We start from the raw sequence: 8,269 nt of genomic DNA on the forward strand, positions 1-8,269 counted from the left end.
TATAATGGTTGACTAATTGTTCCGACGCCACTTGTGGGGGGAGGAACTATATACTCAAATGGGTTTTTTTTTGTTCAGACAATTTTGGCCGATCGATATATTCGTGGTAGAGAATTGTGAGTGGTATCAATAATAAGCTCGTTCCGCGTAGAATTCGAAAAAGATTTTTTTTAGTTCGCATTTTTTTGAGTAGTTATCGAGGTTTAAAATTTTGTGTGAACACATGACATTTTGAATGATTTTGTTCTATTTTAGCTAATTTTTCGTAACATTTTCTACAAAAAAAATATATCAAATTACATTTCACGCTGCTAATTGGAACAATTTTGCATTCCTAATGGACCCAAGGCGACAAAAACGCCAGTTTTGGTCTCATGTGTAAGTTAACTATCAGCAAAAAAAACTCGAATTCGCTTTTAGATTTCTTTTTCAAATTTTTTACATTTTTTTGTTTTTCTAAAGTCACCTATAGATTAGAAAAGTCTCGACATGAAACTCACTTTTCATAACGAGATTCCGTTAATTGCGAACCTCACTTACATTAATATGAAGCCCAATAACAAAAATTTTGTTGTCTAGGAATCGCTCTTGTTTTCTTTTGGCTTCTACTCTGAGTTTTCCTAATTTTTAAAGAAATTTTGATTTTCTTTTTGAGATTATACTAAATTTTTCTAGTCTTATATTATAGACTCGTTGACTAAAATTGCAATAGGCTTCCTAATGAGAATTAAGTGAACCTATTTAGTGCTTTCAGTGGACAGCTAATGGCTGTTAAGAAATTAAAAATAATTTTCCAGATAATTTTTGAACATTCACCGATTTTAAGCTGATTTTTTTGAACTGTAAATCAGTTCAGTAATAACAAAACCTCCATCGTTTCTGCTGCAACTAAAATTAATCTGGATAGCGATATTGAATTCTAACTTTAAATTCTATGATATTTCGATGCCACGAATTTTGCTGAGAAAAGACCTTCAATGGATCATAGCGAAAGTATTCAGAGAAAAGATTGAGGTTTAAAAGGTTTCGACATTTTCTTCTCGCACTTTTATATTGAATTTTTGGAAGTTGCCTGTATTTGTTGTTGTTTTCATAGCCGTAAGGCCTCTTGTGATGTCTTATTGATGATTTATAAAAAAACATCATAGTCTTCCCATATTTATTGACTTCCATTGAAAGTTATTGAATTTAATAGCATGAAATTACGTGTTTTTTCATAAAACTCGTGGTTTTGGTTTACTTGTTCAAATTTCCTGATTTTTTAAAGTCATATTTCATAAACACAGAAGCATACAACTGTTGTAAAAAAGAAAAAAAAGAACATCTTTACTAAAAAATTCACTTTTCTCTCGATTTTTTTTACTTCGCTGTTTTTGACTGGCTTTTTACTCTTTTTTTGTAGTCGTAAGAGGCTGAGAGCTCTCATAAGCTACTATTCGAGAATTGAATGAACAATGATTTTCAATATAGTCAGTTCAAAATTTTCAATAGTAAGCGAATAGTCTTAAAGTTTAAGATATTATTTGTTGTCAAAAATTTATAATATTTTCATTTTTTGTTGTTTTTTTCGTCAACTTGTAACTTAATCTCATCATTGAGAGGTGCCATTCAATTCCAAGTAATACAAGTATTAACGTGTTTGTAAAACTATCGCGCAACTGATGTTTTGCTTGGTGAACGATTTGCGTTTTTATCAAAATTTTTGTGAGTGGTCAATATTTGTGTTTCTTTTTCTGTTTTTTAGCGTAGTCGCGTAATAACAGATCCCAATGATTTTCACACCAGGACCGCGCGAACCTATTTACTCGTTTAGTATAATTTTATCTGAATTAATAAAAAAAATATTTGAAATAAAAGAAACAATAGTCAGATAAAAACTAATGATTTTAAAAACTTCGATATGTTGTTTAAGCAAATTGTTTGCTTTTTTTATTTTCTCTGCAACTTTTGTTCGTTTCTATGGCTTAGTCTAAACAAATACAAGTCATATTGATTTGGTATGAACTTTTTGGTAAAAATATTATGAAATATTTGTTTTTAAGGGTTTTTAAGACGTTTGAAAAAGCCCATCTGCTGTTTAGTTAAGAAAAAGTAAATCTGTGTAGCTAAAGTTTTGCCTGATTGCATTTTGACTTTGTTACTAGGTGCTTTTAAATTTAGATCGAGTTTTTTCCGTAAAACTTTTGTTTTTGCTGATCTTGTTTTTTTACTCCTAGTCTCTTTAATGGCAGATCTCGTGAGCGCTGTAATGAGGCATGGCGTTATTTAATTCAATTAGTAGTTTGGGTGTGTACAGATTTTTCATCATTTGTAAAGATTTTTCATCATTTTAATCTTTCATCTATTTTTGATTATCTCTTCATTGGGTTGACAATTAAGTCAAAAATGTAGAAGAGCTCGGGTCGGAACATCATGTGCAAACACACATTAACGAGCCTCTTGTTATTTATATATCACAAGAAGACATTTGAGAACTGCTGTATAACTTTTCTTCGAATTTTTGTTTATTTTCTTTATTTTTCAAACCAATTGAAATTTTGATGAAAAACATTATACTCACCAGTTATCGAAAATTTTATGATCTTCAAATTACATATTTTCATATTTCTATTTTTTCACATTTCAAATTTTTTCCTGTCGGCGAGAAGGGTAATGCAGGTCTTAACAGTTCCAAAGGCTTCGAAACACGCTGTTAAAAAAATTAGGACACACATGTTTTCTGTCAAAAGTCACACGTTGCAAGATACGTGTAACAATATGGTACGTTTTGAATCAAATTTTAATATTCTTTCGTGTTTGTACTCTGCTAATTTCGAGAGTTGTTTTACTCTATGAATAGAGAATTCCTGTTCATTGGACACAGCTGGGTGGCAAATGACTTAAAAAACAACATATTATTTTGAAAATATTTGAGGGTTAAGTAAGAAACTTTTTTGGACGAACAAGGGAGAAAAAGTTTGAGCTAACTCAACGCATTAACCACGCGGATACGTACAAAAATGATAGAATATAGAAATGTACGAAAATTTCAATATATTTCCAGCATAAATTCTAATTTATACTTGAAAATGAATATTTCAATTTTACGAATGCGGTAGTATAAATTGCAATTTTACGAATGCGACAAGATTTATAGCTAGTTGAGTTATTAATTTTTTGAGATAAAGAATGAGAGTAAAATGTAGAAAATTGGGAGAAAGAGAAGTTGAAGCATTTTGTGACGTATAAGAAAAAAATTGAGGGGAAAATCTACAGGCGTGCAAATATCTCAGAGCTTTTTATCAATTATACATAACTCTACTGGCCAAAGGTCAGAAGAAGAAAGGAGAATTGTATTGAAGGGGTAAATAGAGTGTTGATGTTTCGAACAAAAGCAACACCTCTAGCGCCAATTCAAAGATAGAGTACGTGTTTGAATCACAAGGAATTATTTGATTTTATCCACTATTTCGCGTAAGAATTCAAAAAACAAGAGGGAATATTCTTTGAAGCATACTTAGGAAAAATAGCCAAAGGTCAAAACTCTTCAATGTGTTACAGCAGGAATGTTGTCTGTTTATCAGAAAGCAGGAATATATGAAAATAGAAAGTCTAATTTCGGAAATTGTTTATTTTGAGCTGTGCAAACTAATTTGATGCGCACAAGTGTCGTCACATATCACCGAAATTCTGTTTCATTTATTTTCATTTTCGATAGGTTTCAACATAACGAATATCAATTTCTGTAAGCTTTTTCCGACGTTAAAGTAGGTCGCACAGAATGAACAAACTGGTTTTGCAGACGAATTACTAGACCAAGAAATTAAGTTCAATTTGAATAAAATTTCAATTTCTGTAACGTTTGGCAAATTTAATTTGTCTTCAAACGTTCAAAACGTATTCAAATCAGGGTTTAATTTGGTTTTTTAACGATAATATTTCAAAATTGAACAATAACTCAATATTGCAATTCAAATATTTTTTGAAATGAATCTTCAAATTTGCGTTCTGTTTCTGCACGCTTGTTGTTAATATAAAACTGAAGAATGATGAGAACTTGATTTTGTGCTGTTTGGATTGAATGTTCGTTTCGAGGTTACTAAAAGCAACTAAAATACAATCACCAAAGTAAAATCTGAATCTATCAAAACGGCAATCCTCGATTTGAGGAAAGGGAAAGAAGGAAAAGGAAAAGAGGGGAGGGAGAGAAAGCGAGAGTAAATCAAAGGTAGATTAGGAACAATGCCAGTTATTAATGAGTCTGTTGGTCTCTTTTATTATTACTATATACCCTTGTAATATTATAACAAATCCCCCCACCACCACCACCATCATCATGTTATTTCTCCGTATTTTTAATGGTATTCTGTCTGCGTCAATTGTGTGTGAACAAGTGGTGCTTGGATAAATTGAAATTGTAATTATAACAATATAATAAAGCGCTGATTTTATTATACCATTATTGTTTATTCCCCGCTCGCCTACCACTCACGGCCTTTTGTTATTATTACTAACTATATTACCATTACATTACCATTATTACTCCCTCTCTATCCGTATAATCATCACCCTAATCTATCCATTATTATACCATTCAAATAGAAACCATACAGGTACCCATATTTCACCACCACCACCACCGTCACCGCCACCGCCACCGTCTAATCAAAGGAAGCATTACATGGTGTTTGATAACAGCTATTGTGCTGAAACAACATTTGATTTGGTATGTTGCAATCACCGTTATAACATAACCACTATACAGCCCAATTTTGCCACTATCACCGCCAACGCCCTGCTCTGAGAGGGAAAGGTGAATTCAACATCGGCTATTCTTTTTCAGCTGAGAGTGAAAAAGCGTCAAAAACAGCCGCCGTCACGGCAGCTACAAATGGCGATTCCAGTTAGCTGAATACTAAACCGGGATCAAATTGATGTCGCTATATTGTAGCACTTTCCAAAATCAAAATAGAGACCAAATAGAAAACACAATTGATTGTAAAAAACAGCAATAAACAGAGCGAATAGCGAAACAGATTGAATTAAACGTTGGCGTATGCTGTTGTATATATTTATTGATTCATTCTGATATATGGTTAGGCTCTTCATACAGACCCCTTCCCCCTTTGGATGAAGTATGAACAACAAAGTTACAAACAGACCAGTGTCAAAATACACCACCATTATATAGTAATAGCTTCACACATACACACGGCGAGTAAACAAAACAGTTGGAAAAAGGCGCAAAAATTAGGGAAAAATAAAAAGAGCGGAGAGAAATGGAAAATAATAAAGAGCGAATTGCAGGAAGGGGGAAGAAAAGAGAATACATCGATAGGGGGATATTTGAATGAAAGTTTGAGAGTGGTGTGTAGGGATAACCGACAATATACACTAAATCTCTATTTCCTCTATTTTTACTCTATCTCTCTTTTCATCTTGTGTGTTTTCTCACAGTTCTTCTTTTCTCTCATTCTGTATTTTTCATCATATGCCAGGTAGAAGAAACTTATAACCGTATCACGGAGCCGAAATTCTCTAACAATTGAGATAAGTGATTGAAAATGATGCTAAAATTCGTAAAAATTTCACTGCAAACGGATTAAAAAAATGGATTATCTAGCCTATATTTAGTTTTCTGGAGAACACACACAAAGAACTTATTGCAAGATATGATCCAGATATTGAAACTTTTTGTCGAGTATCGTGACCTCAGAACGATTTTCTTTCAAACCATGTCTCTTAGTATGTTTTGAATCAAGGTATAAGTAAACGCAAAAAAAACCAACCAATCAAATTGCTTCGATAAATTGATTGTACTTTTCGGCTATCTGAGCCTTCGGCTATGTGAGAACAAACTGCAAACATACCATCTCTCTTCTTGTAATTGCAACTGTAGCTTGCAGTGGTTCTTGCTCTTCCCAGCCAAGCATTCTCAAGATATATTGGGAATGCGCTAAAGTACTATATGTACAGTTGTTGTGCATATGTACTCAGTTACATGGCTGCATTGGTCAGCAAGATTTAGTTGAATGGGGGGGGGGGGGGGGGTGTAGGAGGGGGGGGGGGGGGTGACTCAACTTTGAGGTGAACCATTAGAAACGAACTTTTACTAATTGGACAATAATCGCAGGACCAAAAAATAGTTTTAAAAATCATCCAAACTTGAAATTAAGCACTCTTGCCGTTGCACTCGAGTTTAAAAAAGACTGAACTAACACATTAAGAAAAAAAACTTATGCAATTGATGAATATACCCTGATTACTATTACAGTTTTTGTTATACAACGTTTTAAAAGTGGAAGCTTTTCATAATTTTTGAACGTTCTGCTATTTGCTACGGTTCTTTGCTCCACACATATGATAGTAAATCCCCCTACAGTCAGAGTGCAACACTACCACCGCCAGAAACACCACCAAAATAGCAATGTTCTCAATAATTCCTACGTCATCAAATGTTCACGTGCTGTATCATCTTGTTGTTTTCAGCCTTTTGCTCGACTGCAACTGCTACAATATATCTGAGCAGTCCAACATCATTTGAGCTGTTTAAACATGTGAGCTTAGCAGGCATAATAAAAATAAGCAGTTTTGGATGAAAAAAGCAGAGCAAAACAAATTCTGCTGTTGCTTTGGTCCCCTTTTTTGCAAATATTCTCAGCAGTAGCATGTACTCTTAAATTCAAGTTTTTGCAATCAATTCTCTCGGTATCCCACCCACGCTTACTCACCCATGGAATCAGTCAGATGAACAAATACCTAAGGTTATTTAAAAAGCCCAAGCTTATTGAAAAACCTGATAATTGCGCTATTAATTTGGTCAGCAGACACTCAGATAGGAGGGGTGAATAAATCGGGGTTAAATGATAGGGGGTTAAATAAATAGGGGTGAAAAAGCGGTACACCCTAACAGACATCTGATGGTAAAATTCAGCGCAAAAAATTTGAGCTAATTATGCACATAATGAGAGCTTCAATTCTGCGAATTTTATAAAATTTATGGGGTTTGTCTGTTTCTGTACTGAATAGAGTAAAAAATCGTGATCAGTTGTGACTCAGAAAAAAGCACGACGAACAACAGCAAATATTAATTCATCTTGGTTTTTTTGTGAAAGAGTTGTGAGGCGTGCTGAGTACATTGCCATTTAGTCTGATTTTGTCTGTTGAGGCTTTTAATTGGCCCTTGTATTCAGCCGAAACTTAAAATGAGTACTAATCTTGGCTTGCAACTTCTACTCAAATCACTTACTTCAAGAACGTTATTAGTGATCCCCTAATATGGTAACTTGTGAACAAAACTTTTAAAAAACTTCTCAAAAACCTCAAAAAACTTTGACGTTTCAGGATCAATCTGCTGGAAAATAAAACAAAATTTACCGTAATCGTTCGCTGGAAAAACCGTAAAAACTTCTCTGAATGGTAATATCTATCTATAAATTCATCCAATACGGTTGGCAAATAATACAAATTGTTCCCGTCCAGCACGGTGCTGAGAAAAAAAACGTACCTGTTATCACCAAAATTGCAATACAAAACTGAACTTCTTAACAGGAAATAAAAATTTGCACACGGTAATCCTTTTCGTTGTGTACAACTTAAAATCATGAGCAAAAAAAGTAGCCACTAATACCTGCGTCAAGGCGAATAAGCGAACAGAGAGCTGTTGAAATAGAGACCCAGATTTTGAAATACGTTAAATAAAATTGTTAGAGGCCAGCAAAAAATTAGCTTACTCAAAGTTTCACTTTATTAATGACATGAAGAGAAATAAAATAAGCTAAAAAGTTTTTTTTTTGCTACCTGGCAGTAAATCACAAATATTTTCAAAAATTGGAACTTGCGTCACTTAAAGAAATTGGTGATAAAATAACCAAAAAGTTTAATTTAATCGAAAAATTAGTCCATAGATTTTGATTCCTATAAAATAAGACATAATAGATGCATAGATGCAGTAATTGTCAAAACGATAATTTTTGTGCTTTTTGGATGGAAACATCTGTGTTTTACTTCTGTTCAACAGAATTTGTAAATCTTCAACCTTAAAACACAGCCTTTGAATTGCAGAATCTGCGTTTTCACTCGATTGCTTACAAAGTGTTTATCTATTCTTCTTTTGGAAAAAAAACTATCTAGCTTCAATTCTTGTACCGCTTTTGAAACTTCAAAATGATTGCAAAACAAATAACTGCATTTTTGATTCTGTGATTTGAAGCATAATTAAAACATGTTGCTTATTTTTTGGTAACATATCACACAGCTAATTTTCTTTAAAAAATAATTATTTAACCGG

The 8,269-nt window shown here is 33.1% G+C and overlaps 1 protein-coding gene across 16 annotated transcripts in view; it reads right to left on the minus strand.

The window, feature by feature from the left end:
* The window catches only part of LOC142341107 (voltage-dependent calcium channel type A subunit alpha-1-like), a 294,273-nt gene that overhangs the window by 196,315 nt on the left and 89,689 nt on the right, over window positions 1-8,269 (minus strand). Inside the window, exon 1 of one of the 16 annotated variants that reach the window (XM_075392090.1) lies at window positions 4,271-4,453. The exons of 12 other annotated variants lie outside the window; for them this stretch is intronic. The gene's annotated coding sequence lies outside the window, so the exon portion shown is untranslated. Of the gene's footprint in view, window positions 1-3,445; window positions 3,754-4,270; window positions 4,454-8,269 lie in introns of those variants that run through there. 3 more of the 16 variants (XM_075392050.1, XM_075392064.1, XM_075392059.1) reach the window with 3 other exon arrangements.

The sequence above is a fragment of the Convolutriloba macropyga genome, chromosome 1 (assembly GCF_964194025.1).
Source record: "Convolutriloba macropyga chromosome 1, txConMacr16.3, whole genome shotgun sequence".
Classification (NCBI taxonomy): Eukaryota; Metazoa; Xenacoelomorpha; order Acoela; family Convolutidae; genus Convolutriloba; species Convolutriloba macropyga.